At 33.4% G+C, this 15,889-nt stretch overlaps 1 pseudogene across 1 annotated transcript; it reads left to right on the forward strand.

Annotated features, from left to right (window-relative positions):
- Positions 1 to 4,081: 4,081 nt before the first annotated feature.
- LOC144962320 (glutathione reductase, mitochondrial-like) lies at positions 4,082 to 12,755 on the forward strand (annotated as a pseudogene). The gene is made up of 7 exons (XR_013643436.1): positions 4,082 to 4,181; positions 4,805 to 4,891; positions 5,238 to 5,372; positions 6,792 to 6,903; positions 9,434 to 9,567; positions 11,887 to 12,022; positions 12,699 to 12,755. The product of XR_013643436.1 is annotated as a glutathione reductase, mitochondrial-like (transcript).
- Positions 12,756 to 15,889: the final 3,134 nt, after the last annotated feature.

Consider the following 15,889-nt stretch of genomic DNA (forward strand, 5'->3'; position numbering starts at 1 on the left):
CTCGGGAGAGTAACATATGAGTGAAGGCCCAAAAATTTAAAAATCCTAGCCTCCCAAGTCTGGGGGTTCTAGTCCAAGCTGGGGGTTATCGATGGGCCAACTGGCACCTGCCCATTTAAAAAAAAATTACAAAAACCTACAACACAATAAACTCAGAATAAAAGAGACATGTGTAAATTTAAAATTGTTTTTTTTTTACTATTTTTTTCGCATTTGAAGCATGGAAAACTTTTAAAACTTTGATACATAAATTGAAATGACTATCCCCAAAATTTTTGGGGTCTTTTTCGCTCACGAAGTGCCAAAGCGACAAAATGGGGGGCGAAGCCGTTCCAAATTTTCTATTTTAAAAAATTAAATTACGAAGCGTTTTATGTAAATATGACTGAAAGTTGGCACACAGTTAGAAAAGAGGTCATTTTGATTATGTCAAGCGAAAAAACTTGTACGATTACCAAAAGACCGTTAAAAAAAGTTTTTTACTTTTTGGGAAAATATTTTAAAATCAAAAAGGGAAGATTTTGTCGTCAAAGGGTTGTATATGCACATTTCTTCTATTTATATTTCAAATTTCATTGGATTATGTAAGTAATTTTCCCCTATTCTCAAAAAAATCAACCCCCAAATTGCTTTCAATGATGAAATTGGAGAGGCCATTTTGCTTCCCCCCCATGTGACACGAAAATGACGTAGTGCCAATGGCCAGCTTTAACCCGGACCAAATCGACTTCAAAAGGGCTAAAATAAAAATAATGGCTTTGCTATTAAGACGGGCCCACTTAAAATGAACTAAATTTAACAAAAAAAAAATTGAATAGACTAGAAAAATGTACTGGACAAAAAAGAGAATAAAATTTTAATAAAAGCCCCAAAAAATCCCGCGCGCTTTTTAAAAATTTTTATTGTTTCATTTTTAGCCCTAGTCGTAGGGGTAGGAATTAACACATTCTCCTCTCTCTTCTTCTTCTTCTCTTCTCTCTCCTCTCTCTTCTCTCCTCCTTCTTTTCCTTCTCTCCCTTTTTTCTATCTCTCCTCTCTCTTCTCTCCTTCTTCCTTTCCCCCTTTTTCCCCTCCCCTTCTCTCTCTCAATAAATAAGAAAAAAAATAAGCCTGGGTTTACGGGGCTGATTGATAATAAAAACCCGGGCTTTTTTCGATCTTTTTTTTTGGGGTTTAGACACAAAATTACACTTCAAAAGTTCCCAATATCAATTTATGTATATTTTAAAAAAAAAAATTATGTTGCCCTAGCCATACACTCTAAAATAACAATTAAAACTCTTTTGATTTCTTCCCCATAAAATTTTTGATAAGCCAAAAGCCCAAATTTTAAAATTTAAAAACCACATTAACGAATACAGCCCACAAAAACCCAAATAAAAACGCAGAAAAAGCGTCCCCTATTTTCCCTATTTTTTTTTGTTTTGAGTCTAAATAAATACCTTTGAAAAATCATAACTTTTTTTATTAATGGATTTTTTAAAAATTTAAAAAAATTTTTAAAAATTTGAATGGGCGATTTTAAAATAGTATTTTTTAAAAAATAAAAACAAAATTTTCCAGTCATTCTCAAATAAGAAAATGGAGCCAAATTCAAAAACTTAAATTTTTTTTTTGGTATTATGTAAAAAAGTTCCCCTTTTACATCTTAACTAAACACTAAAAATTTAGCTTCAGTCATCGGTGTTGTTACTCCCAGGGTTTTTTGGTAGAAAACCCGTTAAATGAGGATGCTTGAATTAGGATTCAAAGTTTTGAAAACACTTTGCCAAAACGGGGGGTTACGAACGGGACTAGGGCTATGGAAGTTATTGCTCCAAAAAGGAATTTTTGTAGTTCCGACAGAAACTTGACCCCGGTAAAAAAATTTGTTTTTGGAAATATGTCCATGACAAACCGGGTTCTTTAGCTTTTTTTGTGGGGGGAATTTATAAAAAAAAAAGGCCCAGTTGGCTAATGCGGGCCGGCTCCCCCCTTTTGTTTTTTTATTTTTGAAGTTTGAAGGAAAAATGTTGGTCAGTTTTGGCTTTACCAACTTAGAAAAAACCCCAAATGACGATTTAGGCAATGATGTCGATCCCCGTTTTCATCTTTTTTGAACGTTAAAACATCCTACTTTGTCAAATTTGTGGGAATTATGGGCCCCATTTCACCAGTCTGTGTCTTTTTTATTCTTACTGTTTTTTTTTGAAAATTGCCCTAAAATTGCCAAAATTTCCCAAAAAGACCAAAATTGAAAAAGGGAAGCCGCCACTTTGGGGGCCTTATTTAAATATTTTTTTAACAAAACCCCAACTGAATTGGAAGTTAATGCTTATTTTTTTGATTTGGAAAGAAAGCTTGATACGTTGTTAAAAAGATTTTAAGGATCTTTTTGTGAGAGTACTCCCTTTGGTTTGGCCCGGAAAGCTCAAAATTTTTAAGTTTCCCCTTTTTTTTTTTTTTTTTCGTTATTTTTTTTGGGTTTTTTTTTCCCCCCAAAATTTGCCTGCGTTTTCCAAATTTTCCCAAAATTTGCCACATTCCCAATTTGGGAAATTTTGCCAAAATTTGGGGACCCCCCTGAATTTGCACCCCGAAAAAATGGATGAAAATTGGGGGAATTAGAGGGGCCCCGAATCCTTGGGGAACACCGAACAAAAATTAGGGGAAGACCCCTATTCCCCCCAAAAACCACTTTTGCCCATTAGTTGGGAAGGTTTTTTTAAATCCTAAGGGGTGTTTCTTTTATAACGTAAATCCTAAAAAAATTTTAAGGGGGTATTAAATTGGGGTGGCAAGAAATACCTAAGATCGAGTGTCCCACTCAAAACGGCCATCTGGCATTTTTTTTTTTTTTTTTGCATGTTGTGAATTCCCACATTCCCCAGGAAAAAGTCCTGGTTTTGCGCAAACAAGAAGGGGAAGGGGCCCATTTTGAAATAAACCCCAATAAAAATATTTCCTTTCCCTTTTTGTTTGTTAAATCAATCAAAAAAAGACCTTAAATTTAAAACCTCAAATGTTGCACATCGATTAAACAACTTTTATGAAAAACCCTTAAATAGCTCGTTTTAAAACCATTTTTGAATCTAAAGACAAATTTGTTAATTTATGGAAAGCAAGATAGTTCTAAATGTTTGTACCATAACCAACACGCAGGGCAGTTAGTTCTATTATGAATTTTTTTACTTTGGATTTTGGGGGAAAATGGACCCCCTCGGCCCAATTTTTTTAACTAGACCTTTAAAAATTAAAATCTTGCATTAAAAAAGAAAAAATCAATTTGTGAAAATTCAAATACGGGTAAAATTCAAAAAAAATTTTTAAAAAAATTTTAAAAAAACCACAATACGAAAAAGACTCAAATAAAAACCCAGAAAAAGTACTATAAAAAAAATTAAATAATTAAACCAAAAAACATTCACCAAGGTGTCGTTCGCAGCACAACTTTCAAAGATAAGAGTCTATATTAAGCATTTCGACTTTGGACAGTTTGATTAGTCAACAACGTGAATTAAGCCAAACAACAGATCCGACTCAAATATTGACACAAAACAAAAGAGGGGAATGACGGACTTTCATATGATTCAACAATCGAGGGGTTTTTTTTTCTTGAATTTCATTTTTGAAATATGCTTGTTTAGAGCTTAACTCCTGCAAACATAATTTAAAGTTATAACTAAAGAAAGATCTTTCCATTCCCGTTATTTTGGTAAATAAATCCAATCATCGGTGTAGTTCAGCCTCTGTGGAGAGTGCCAAAGGCGTATAATTTAGCTATCAAAACATTGTAATTTCCCATAAAAGATGTCTAGAGCGAATTAATTTAACATATATCTCCAGCAACACTAATCAAATAAATTTGATATTTCTAGAAAAGCAGTTTTTAACTGTGCTACAGACATGTTTCTTGATTAAATATGAAGCAAATCCCACAGTTAAAAAATATTTAGAGAAAAAAACTCACGCTGATGGTGTAGTTTTGAGTTACTGGTCCATCTAATGTTACCAAAGATCCAAAACGTACAGAAATGACATTGGGACTTTGATTTAAGTCTTAGCAAACAGAGGTATTCACTTAATTTTTATTCGATTACAGAAAAGTTGTTGTTGTAGGTGCTGGCTACATTGCTGTGGAATTGGCTGGAATATTTGGGGCACTTGGGTCAGAAACCTCTCTGCTGATTCGATATGATCAGGTATACATATCAAACTATAAGCATGAACTGCATTCATTTCCATTAATTACTGTTCAATTTGTCTGAAGGTCATCTGTCAAAACATATTTTTAAAAGTTAAAAGAAAAGAAAATTAATTATAATTAGTAAATCAAATTACCACAATCAAAATATATGAGTATTATATTAGAAAAAGTATGCATTCATAAGATAAATGTAACCAACTGCCAACTGAAAATCCTTTCAATTAGTCCAAAAAGTACAGAGGAATCAACAACTACTTGAACATTACTTTTCATAAAAAGTAATTTAGCCATCTTATTTTGTAAATAATAAAAGCTCAAGTGAAGAGAATGTGGAGATTGCTTTCAATAGAAACAAGATGGCAGAAATGAAAATGTAAACAACTCTATGTTGAGACCGGCTGTCAACGAAATCTTTAAAAATGTAAAATTTGACATTTTATGTATCTGCCATATAAATTCGGCCATTATTTGTGAAGATTTTGATATATGTTGCAATCTGTTAGAGAATTAAGTTATTATTGTTATCATCATTATCATTGTCGTCATCATCAACATCATTAATATAATCTTTCTATGAAATAACCATTTTATGACATAACTTTTATGTCCATCAACCAGGTATTGAGGACGTTTGACAGTTCTATCAGCAAGGCTGTAACAGATAATTTAGAACCAGGTGGTGTCAAGCTTAAGAGAAAAACCCAGGTGAAATTTAAGTTGGTTTCAGTATGAAGTCAACAGGATTATATATTATCCTTTTATTTGTCGCATTGAGTTTGTTGCTAGATGGTGCAGCTGCAAGACATCTTGTGAATTGCGTATTTGAAACAATTTAGATTAGCCACCATTAGGCAAGACAACCCAATAGATTACATATAGATTTGTTAATCCCGAAATAAAATTAGAATTTAAAAGTTCAACAAGATTGCATTTTCAGCACATATTCAATTGAAATTGATTCAGATGGAAGTGGGATATGTTGTAAATGCTGTTTATTTACTTTAAAATGTCATATTGTGTTGTAATTAATTCCTATATTTTTGTAACACAGGTCAAGAAAGTTTCGAAAGAAAGCGACGGCACACTGACTCTTGACACAACAACAGGAATTATTGATGGAGTAAATTGTCTTCTTTGGGCAATCGGACGGAGACCTAATTCTGATACCCTAGGCTTGGAAAAGATTGTAAGGAAGAATCTAACAATATGATATGTGTTTTGTGAGTGATATGATAAAGTTGAGGTTAATTTTCCATGAGACCGTTAAAACATTTTCATTTGTGTTTTTCAAAAAGGAAATTAGAAGATAATGGCATTATCATACATTCATTACTTTACCTTCTTTGAACATGTTAATGGCACTCATGGCAGAGGTCTAGGACTGTAGTCCAACCAAGTTTTTAAATGAAGTGATCAAATAAATCAGTAAATGTGTTTTGTGAAACTACAGTGGAATCCAGTCCCAAATTTTCTGGTCATTATCAAAGTGTGTACCATTGATAATGGATAAAGTAAAACTTTTGGTCTGACGATGTTTGCTTTAGGATTCCTCTGTATCAAAAAGCTCTTAGGCAGACATTAACCACACCCACCTGTTTTATCAATTCTCTTGCATGAACATGAACATAACCATCTACTTGATAAAAGTAGGTCTGCCATAAAATATAAGGCGATTACAATAGGTGGTTTTGGTAGATCCTTAGAAAGAACCTGCGAGTGGAGGATAGGGAAAGATGGATCAGGTTCTTGACACACATGTCCTATTATTGGGATGGGTTACATAGACGCAATACATGAGGTGGGGGATAAAAAAATGAAGATGTAATGTAAGGAGGCAGATGTCCAGGCTCGTATAAATGTAATGCAGAATCCTCCAGACAAAATTAAAAATACTGATCAGGAAAAGAGCTGCAACATCACTCACTTATCCCTAGATTCTGCAAAAGGAATCCCAAAAAGTTGATGTTCTGAACAAACATGGCAGTTTTAGGATTTACTGCTTGAGGAGCTCAGACTATATAAACAAATTCATATCAAGGTGGTGGACAACTCTATATTCTTCAAAGAATAAAGAGGAATAAGTCTTGTAAGTCTATGGAAGCCCTTTTAGTTTTTCCCAGGTCCGTTAACAGCTATGTTACCTACAGTAATATCGATGCTACTCGGGGTTTAATGAAACCTTAATGCTGCTGTTATGTTGAAAATGATCTTATTAGAGTAAAATTGAATTTTGGTCAAGATTATGACAAAAATCTCATTGTGGCAACTTACTGAAATCTGTTGTTCATCTTGGTGATAACAGTGGCAGATTGATTTTAAGATCCATTTCTGTACTTAGGAGCAGCCTAAGCTGGGAAAGGGACAAGAGCGTTCAACATTTACAGAGACAGAACAAACAGGAGATGTTAAAATTGGTTGGCAAATAATGTAGTGGACAACACCTAATATTCCACCTTACGGGAGACCTTACATGGATTTAACAAATCCTACTTGTCTAATATTTTCATAGGCATTTGTGCGTTACAGATGCAAAGGGATCCTTTATATATGATGATTGACCGTTTATCAATCCTATTTGTGTATTGCCTTAACATTTTTTCAACAGGGGGTAAATGTAGACAAACAGGGCAACATCATTGTTGATGAATACCAGAACACAAATGTACCCGGAGTCTACTCGTTAGGAGATGTGTGTGGAAAAGCACTGCTAACACCTGGTATGTTGTTTAATCATTTCCATATACCTGCAAATGTTCAACCAATTGAGAAAATTTGACGAATTAGAAATAGAAAATATATATTATGGCATAGTTTCAATTCCATATATACAATATAGTAGAACACCTTTCTGATAAACACATAATGAATCAAGGGAGATAATAAACATATGTCTGTGCTCCATTTAAAAAAAGTATAATTTTATTAGAATTATAATGCATATAACAGCAAGCTGTGATGAACTGATATAACCTAAATGTGTTGCAAGCGCCGGGGAAAACCCTTAAAATCAAACAAAAAAAAACAACCATTTCTTGCCCCTTTAAAAAATTTGGCCCCCTTGAAGCTTTTCCCCAATAAATTTTTGGGCCCTTTTCGCAGATGATGGGGCCAGAAAGTCCTAAAGGTCGTTTTTTAACATTCACCACAAAAAAAAAACCCCAAAACTAAATCAATTTTAAAAACTAATGACACTACTCCCCTTTTTATCAGTAGGACATCTCATTGGGGCCCAAAAAGGGAAAAGAATTTTTTTTGCTACGAGGGAAAGAAATACATTGATCGGAAATGAAAAGGGTTTCCTATTAGGCTAGATTTTTATGTAACAAGGGTTGGTGTCATCTGGAAAATTTTTGCTATATCAATGTCGGCCTAATCAGGGGGGGTTTTCCCCAAAATGTTTTACGGGTATTTTTTATTTTTTTTAAATTTTATATATGAAAAATAGCCGAAAAAACAGGACCATAGGCAATTTTGTCTTTCCCGGGGGGGGTTTTTTTATTCAAGGTTTCACTGAAAGAAAAATTTAAAATAATAATAATAATAATAATAAAAATGCTTTATGATGATGATGATGATTAAAAATGTAAATATAAAATTAAAAAAGGGATATAAACTATTCTTTTTTTTTTTAAAAGGGTTGGGGGTCAAAATTTTTCTGTACAGCTACTTAAAAATTTTTTCCCAAAAATTACAGAAATACTGGCAAATCTAAAAATTAAAAAACTTTTTTTTACAGATTGATATATGAATAACTTAAACCTTTTAAATTTTTTTATCACCCGTTGACTCAAATGATTATTTAAAAAATCTGTACTTATACTGATAGGTCATTTGACGTTGGGAATTGCCATCTGGCTATCCTGTTTCCAGATTCATTTGCATGCAACCGCAGACTTTGTTACCAGAATGATTTTGATCGTTAATGGCTCGTAAGATTCATCGCGATCTCTGTTCATTTCTGTTAATTATTACATTAAGATAGATGAGTACCAGGCATTATTAGTCTTTATTTCTTGCAAATATTGTGGGTTCTCCACCAGTAATGATGAAAATGATAATAATATGATGATAATAATAATAATAATAATAAGAAGAAACATGACGACAAAGACAACAATGATGATTATGATGATGATGATGATGATGAATTGTGAATGATAATTTATAAGAAATGGGATTTATTCTATAATAATAATAATAATAATAATAATAATAAATAATAATAATAACAATAATAATAATAATCATAATAATAATAATAATAATAATAATAATAATAATAATAATAATAATAATAATAATAATAATAATAATAGATCTTTATTGTCCATAAATAGGGCAATTTGTCATTAAGTTACACTTGTTATAACGTTATAGAATAACTATAACATTGAACAGATATTTTCACTCTCTCTCTCTCTCTCTCTCTCTCTCTTCTCTCTCTCTCTCTCTCTCTCTTCTCTCTCTCTCTCTCTCTCTCTCTCCCCTCCCCTCTCTCTCTCTCTTCTCTCTCTCTCTCTCTCTCTCTCTCTCTCTCTCTCTCTCTCTCTCTCTCACGCGTGCGATATACACAACAAAAAACATATTCATTTCATTATCAATTCGTTACATTTTTGGCAATTCAACACCAAATATTATCATCATTATCAATTGGTCACTTAATCTAACATTAAATAAATTAATCAGTCAATCAGTCAACGCATCAATCCTTGGTTTTGCTGTACCATATGAAATATTCAACATTTTTATTGCTGATGGAAACCAACGTTGATTTATACTTGTTAGTTCTGCATTAATCTGACAAAAACCTTCTCCCAGATGGTAAAATACTAAATTCATGGTATAAAATATGTTTTTTATTGTTGGTAATTGAGAATGCTTTCCTTTCTATTGCTTTTCCATGAATTCTGTCTACTCTATCAAGAGGATGGTTTATTATTTTTTGATGCCTCTTTGTAATTCTAAATCATCATACAACGCTTTATATAATATTAAGCGAAGGATAGGTCCCAATCAACAAATCGTGAAATAAGATGAAATTAGCGGTGCAATTTTGTGTCGGAAGTAAACATAGCCGCCGCCATTTCGATTTCCTTGAGACAAAACATTGATACGAACGTTTTTTTCCGAGGGTTTGAAGCAGAACTCTAAACGTTAAAGTTTGAAGTACATACCATTCATTAATACGAACAATCATACAACGTTTTAATACGTAAATGAGTATCAATTCTCTTTTCCCATCCACAGTGGCCATTGCTGCAGGTCGCCGTCTCTCACATCGCCTGTTGTGAGGAAAGAAGGGACCTTAAATTGAATTACAGCAATATTCCAACTGTTGTGTTTTTCACATCCACCTGTAGGAACTATCGGATTGACTGAAGGTATGTGATACTACTTCGTTGATCCCAATTTGTATAGCTGCCTACTTCCCCATATTTAGGGAGGTTATCTTTTTTGTCCTAAAGAAGTTTTCAAGGTTGGTATTGAATGAAAAGAATAGCCTTATATTTATTTCAACATCATCATGCTCTTCCTTCCCCTCAAAGAGATGATAAATAATTGCTTTCTTTTCTTGTAAACATCTTTTTATTTTGCACTAATTTTCTCATTCATATGCTGTCCTTATTTTGTCTTCTTTGTTTTTGTCAGGGAAGGACATAACAACCGATACTTTTGGTGCTGCTCTGCTACTATCAATACTAACTCCTACTATCAATACTAACTCCTACAACTACTACTACTACTACCACTACTATACTACTACTACTACTACTACTACTACTAACTACTACTACTACTACTACTACTACTATACTACTACTACTACTTCTACTACTACTACTACTACTACTACTACTACTACCTACTACTACTACTACTACTACTACTACTACTACTACTACTTACTACTACACTACTACTACTACTACTACTGCAGGCTGTAGGGTGTATTTGGTATTACGGCGATTGGTTTTGGTCTTGTCTTGCGAACAGAAACCAGTCTCTATTGATGGTGCTCAATCTGGGCTTCAACTACTCTTATTTGGGGTTCCTCATGGATCTGTATTGGGTCCGTTCTATTCACTCTGTATACTTTTCCACTTGTGGATAAGATAAACTCTCACTGGGTTACTGCACCACTTCATGCAGATGATACTCAAATTTATTGCTAATCCTTTATCGATCTAGAAACAAAAATCTAAAAAGTGCATTGAAGACGTCAAGGCATGGATGGAATGAAATTGTTTGAGATTAAGTGATGTAAAGACAGAAATTTTGTTGGTTTGGGAGTAAGAGAATGAAGAGAATAAGCGTGTGAAGGAGGAATGAATGTAAATGGATGCTCTATAAATTTCATTAACCAGATAAAAAAACTTTTAGTGTTGCTTGACATCGATCTTTCAATGGGACGTCAGGTCAGTTCATTGAAAAAGAAGCTATTATTTTAATTAAACAACAAAATTAGTAACATTAGGAAATTTATATCAAAAGAAACATGCCAAAAACTAATGTCTTCATTAGTATTTTCAAAATTTAAACTGCAATTCAATTTTGTCCGGTATATCAAATTAAAAATTAAAAACATTGCAAGTCATTCAGAACAATGCAGCTAAATTAGTGTTAGGGAAAAAAGAAGTTGCATGAAGCGACCCTCTTCTTTTAGAGCTGCACTGACTGTCCATAGTTTGTAGGATTGACTACAAGTAGCAACATTGGTTTTTAAGTGCCTCCAAGAATCTGATCCAAATTACCTTAAGAACTTATTGAATTGAAATCCCCTGTTCGGAAATTACAATCAGCCTGAGATGTGTTCATGTTACGCATCCCCAGAACAAATTAAATGCAGGTAAAAGAGCTTTTTCATCGTCTGGCCCCTCCATTTGGAATAAATTACCTTTGAGATAGAAATTCAGACATCCCGGAGGCATTCAAAAGCAGCTAAAGACATATTACATTATAAAACATTCTTTGCTTGAGTTTATTTATTTTTTTAAAAAAAATGTATTTCTATGTTGATAACATTTTAGATATTGAATATGTATCTATCTGTATCTAATAGCTGTAGTAATTGTTAAATTAATGATATAATTTGTATATAAGTGTGCAGTATTATTGCTACTACTACTAACTACTACTACTACTACTACTACTACTACTACTACTACTACTACTACTACTACTACTACTACTACTACTACTACTACTACTATGAGGGACGTTAGAAAAAAACAGAAATTTGTAAGAACTCAAATTCAAACTATTGAACTTCAACTCATTACAAAGTTATAAAACGTCATAATAAAGACCTTCTGTGAAAGTACAATTATGACGTGACTTGGTGTAAAAATTCTGGTGTGTTTGGAGTACCTATTATTATTATTATTATTATTATTGTTATTGTTTTTTGTTATTATTATTATTTTATTAATATTATTATTTTTTATTTTTATTATTATTATTATTATTATATGATTATTATTATTATTATTATTTTTATATTATTATTATTATTTTTGTTATTCTTATTATTATTTTTATTATTGGTATTATTATTATTATTATTTTTATTATTATTATTATTATTATTATATTATTATTATTATTATTATTATTATATTATTTTTGTGGTTGTTGATGTTGTTATTCATTTTCAAAATTTTAAATAACCAGTTAATGTTTTGATAACTCCATTATTTCAGATGAGGCAACTGCTAAATATGGGAGAGACAATGTGAAGGTCTACAACTCTAACTTTGTTCCAAATGTATTCCCGCCATCTTAAGCACAAAAGGCTTTTGTGTCATGAAATTAGTTTGTGCCTTCCCTGATGAGAAGGTCAGTAATATTAACAGCTATTCATTTTACATTGCTTTTATCTGTAATCCACAACCGAGTAGTCGGCGCTGCTGCAAATTGTTTTTTTTGTGTGTTTTGTGTGTTTTCTTTCATTAAGTTTTTATTTTTGTTTTTAATTCTTTAAAAAAATGATAAAAAATCAGTTCCTTAGAAATACAATATTGCTTAACATTTAGATGAGTGGCAATTTTTAGCATACTAGTACTAGAAATTTAAAGTGGTCCTGTTCCTGTTCTGTTGTGATCACAGGAATCCCTCCTGTCTTTATTCCAAAAGAAGACAATGTCTTGGTTTGGCCATGTTTCCCACATGAACATTGGCAAAAACTATTATGCAAGGGGACTTTGTGGGGAGGAAAAAGGGAGATGAAAAATGTAACGGATGCTAGATGGATAATGTAAGGAATTTAAACAAGGATGGACAGCCCAAAACCACTGAGAAAATCTGAGGACAGATCGGGGTGGAGTCTCAAAATCTCCTCTCAGGAGTATGAGGGAGGTGATTAGAGTGGTTTGAACTTCTCAAAATGAACATAAAAGGTTTTAAATGTTGTATGCCAACCTTAATAAGACAGACCAATCTATAATTGTTGGATCTAAAAATAAAAAATTATAACTCCCTTTATCACCCCCATGAGGAAATTTGTCTTATTCAGGGGAAAGACGGGGAAAAACCCCAGGCATCAGTCGCATTTGCAGGGCTCCCAAAGTGAGCTAGGCGGGGTGACTTGCTCAAGGCCAGCGCGCAATGGCGGTTGTTGGTCTCGGACCTTTCGGATACGAAGCAAAGGGACTGTACCGCTGAGCCACGCTGCCCCATCTACAGGGGTTCCCTGATAACAGTGATAAAAGTGAATGCCTTTGTTTTCTTTAAATTCAGTTGTTTATGGAAATTGTCACAGTAGGGGCCCATTTCTGCAATGATAATAAATAATAATAATAATAATATAATAATATAATAATAATAATCAATTTTATTGTCCAAATAAAAGGCAATTCATGGAGGTAAACAATTTTTCAGTTTGGTTCATGGTATGAACACAACACATTTGCAAATACAGACACATCAACACAAACATTACACGCTAGCACATTGTTTCTACACATGTATACAAAGAAATGATCGTACATACTTACATACATACATTCATACATACATACATACATACAACATTCATACATACTTACTTACTTACTTACTTACTACATACTTTCTTACTTACTTTACTTACTTACTTACTTACTTACTTACTTACTTACTTACTTACTTACTTACTTACTTACTTATTTAAATTACTTTACTACTTACTTATTATTTATACTTACTTACTTATTTTAACTTACTTACAGTCTACATACATACATACATACATACATACATCATACAGACATAATACATACAAAACATACTACAACTTACATACAACATACATACATACATACATTACATACATACATACATACAACATACATACTTACATACAACATATGGAAATTGTTTATTTCAGGAATAATGTAATGTAACAAGGGAACATATTCATTGACATAATACCATTTCCTAAAATAATGGGACAAAGTATAGAGCGGAGTAATAATTTGAACAGTGAAGTTTCAGACTCTGCCACAGAATTTCCCAGAGGTAATAATGATAATTAGTGTTGATGACGATGATAATGATGATGATGACGATGATGAAGATGTAATAAGGCGATAGGTCGCCAGTCGTCGGCGTTGTCCTTGTTCCCATTCTTTTTTGGTACCAGTGTTTTGATACTGTGTTTCCGTCTGGGGGGACTTTTTGATATTTTAACAGGTGTTAAAGATGGCCGTAAAATTGTGCCAAATTGTTTATATTTTGTTTTATATATTTATACGTGACACCGTCTGCCCTGGGTGACTTTCATTAGGTAATTTTTTAACACAGCTTGTGAGTTCGTCGATTGTAAACTCACTTGTTGGGTGGTGTCCATGCGGGAGGGGGGATAGTGACATCATCGGGCATACATACATACATACATACATACATACATAATAATACATACATCATACATACTGACTGACTTACTTACTTACTTATAGCCTACATAAAATACATACATACATACATACAATACATCCTTAATTTCATACATACATACATACCAAATACATACATACACACATACATATACATACATACACACATAAACCCCACATACACACACACACCACACACACACACACACACAGACAGTTTAAAGTTTTTTAACCATTTCTAATTTTATCGCAAACCCCTTTGTAATTCTTAAAGGTATACGTTTCCTAAATGAGTCAATTTGCCAATTAAAAATTTAGAGAAAGATAAAATGAGTAAATATGAATCATATTTTGTTCCATAGGCCATATTTTATATAAATTTGTAGATAATAATTGTGTGAGGTTGTGGGAAATATGCTTTTTTGAGTAATTTTTCGAATCATGTTTATTTAAGATATGCATAATAAGTTATTATATAGCGCTCAGCTTCCACATAAGTGCTCAGCAGCGCATAGCCTAGTCGTGATTATACGTTTATATAAATACTATTTTATTATTATTAATACTATTATTATTTTATTAATATTATTATTATTATTATTATTATTATTATTATTGTTATGCACCAAAGGCAGTGCACACAAAGACTGACAGGGAAAAAACCACGGTGGCCAAATCAACAATTTTTATAAAAAATCTTTAAATTATTTCCGAATTAGTAATAATTCAGGGATATAAAAATATACATAAACAAATATACGTTATGAAATTAACGTCAATGCACAAGTAGAGTTAACTAAGACACGAATTTAATGAATTCATGAATATTCAATTGTGACATAATTTAGAAACTGAATGAAATTTATGAATTTCAAGGGAAATAAAATTTGGAAATTTCTTTTTGAAAAGGGGAAAAAAAATTTCAAAAATCCATCATATTTTGTCGCGCCAGTGAGTCAGCCAGCCCGGGGCATTGGTTGCTTTCCCCTCGGGTCACATGGTGCAGGGAGTCCCACGGCTTGGGACAGGATGTGGTCCAGGTCTTCTGGGGACGCATGGGCATCATCCCCGGAGATTTTCCTTTTAAAAGAGGTTGGTGGGGGGTTTTTCCCCACCTTTGCTCTACCCTTGTTCAACGCCCCCATTTTTTTCTCTTGAGGTCTGTGTGTGGGAGCTTTCTTTTGGGGGGCTGGGGGCATCTTTGCTGTTTTTCCCATCTACCCTTTGTCCGGGGGAAGAATGCTGATGGCTGGGTAAAGGGTCTTACGTGAGGAAGCTTTTTCTTTTTTTAGCGCTTTTGGGGGAAATTTGGGTCATAAGGGGGGTGTCTCTGGCCATTTCCCTTTTTGTATTTTTGTATTTGGGGCAGAGTTTCCCTCCGGGAGTGTGAGGGGCTTTTCCCTGCACGGTAGACCAGTGGAATGGTGTTGCTCTCACTGGCCCGTTATGATCCGGCAGGCTTGTTGACCCGGGTCGTTGGAGGCTGGCTGATCGGGCCATACAGCTGAGCAGTCTCCGGTTATACTGAGGGCCAATGCTGGGTCCTTAATTTTTAGGGTCTTTCCCCCCAGTTCATTTTTGCCAGCTTTCCAAGGAGGGCATTACGCGTGGACATTTGGTCTTTCTCCGTGTTCTCGAAGGAAGATTTGTCAAGCGCACTCCGAGGTACACTGGTGGTAGTTGTACTCTAATGTTGGGGGATTCCACTTGATGTTAATTTTTTTTTGGGTTGGGGGGTTGTTGAGGGAAAGCACACACTTTGTTTTCCCCGGGGTGGGGTTTTAGCGAGTTTTTGTGTAGTACTTTTTAAGGGGCAGGGCATTTTCAGTCT

Source organism: Berghia stephanieae, unplaced genomic scaffold (genome assembly GCF_034508935.2).
Source record: "Berghia stephanieae isolate SIO BIC M18660-M18661 unplaced genomic scaffold, UCSD_Bste_1.3 scaffold851, whole genome shotgun sequence".
Lineage (NCBI taxonomy): Eukaryota > Metazoa > Mollusca > Gastropoda > Nudibranchia > Aeolidiidae > Berghia > Berghia stephanieae.